Source organism: Pteropus alecto, unplaced genomic scaffold (genome assembly GCF_000325575.1).
Source record: "Pteropus alecto unplaced genomic scaffold, ASM32557v1 scaffold61, whole genome shotgun sequence".
Lineage (NCBI taxonomy): Eukaryota > Metazoa > Chordata > Mammalia > Chiroptera > Pteropodidae > Pteropus > Pteropus alecto.
In genome coordinates this window covers 5,363,726-5,364,870 of record NW_006434835.1, presented here as the reverse complement: position 1 = coordinate 5,364,870, position 1,145 = coordinate 5,363,726, and positions in this window count along the sequence as shown.

Below are 1,145 nucleotides of genomic sequence, written 5' to 3'. Positions count from 1 at the left end.
TCCTTCCCGCTCTCCCACCCCACCCCCACGTCGCTCTCTCCCTCTCTCTCAATAGAAACGAACAAGTTACAAGAAGTTTGTCAGATTCGCCCCAGTCAGAGAAGACGATGTGGATTGGAGCGAAGGTCCCCAGAATTGGGGAGAGGCCAGGTGCGGAGGGAGAGAAGGAGGCTTCCGGAGCAGGAGCCAGGACAGCAGAGAGCCCGCCACAGGAAACCACTGTCGGAGGGACAAGGGTCTCCCCGTCTCCGAGGCGGGCCCCACACTCTCATGTTTGCTTGGGCTGTGCCTGGTGCCGGCTGCTTCTTCATGCTTCCTCTCCCAGGAGGTTGAGCCCCTACTCATTCCCCCAGGCCTGACTTAGAGGATGCTCCCTACAGCCCCCCGGGGGGCGGGCAGACTTTTCTGTGGAGGGCCAGAAAATAAGGCTGCGAGGGCCACGTGAGCTCTGTCACAGCCACTTAACTCTGCCAGAGACGACCCGAGAAACAGTCATGGCTCCGTTCCAGGAAGACTCATTTGCAGACACTGAAATGTGACTCAGGTGTTTTTTATGTACCACAAAAGGTTACTCTTTCTTGAATTTCCTTTAAACCATTTAAAAACGTAGAAACCATTCTGAACCCATGGACGGTACAAACACGGGTTAGGGGTCATACTTCGCCAGCTCCTGCTCTGGGTTCTTGCTTCTCAAAGTGGAGCCCACAGACCAGCAGCACGGGCTTCATCTAGGAGAGGGTTGGAAATGCAGTCCCAGGGGCTCACTGGGAGCTACTGGTTCAAAGGCTGCATTTTAGCAAGATTTCCCGATGATCTGCGTACACTTTAAAGTTTAAAAAAAAATATCAATGTCTGAGTGTCAGCCTGGATTCTAATGTGATAGGTGCGGGGACACCAGGATTTTGTTGTTCTAATGTGCCCCAGAGAGATACCCCAGGGAGGGAGGGCCGCCCCTCCCCCCGCTGATCCCAGTTCCAGAAGGATCAACAAACGCTCACCCTGTCCGGGCTAAGCTTCTGCTTACAGAGGATGAGACGTGCTCTGAGATGCTTTTGTGGCGTAAAAACGCTCTCTCCCCGACCCTCAGGTGAACAGCAAGGAAGGCACCTCCTGGCCTCTCTCTAACCGCCCCCCACACCCCTCAC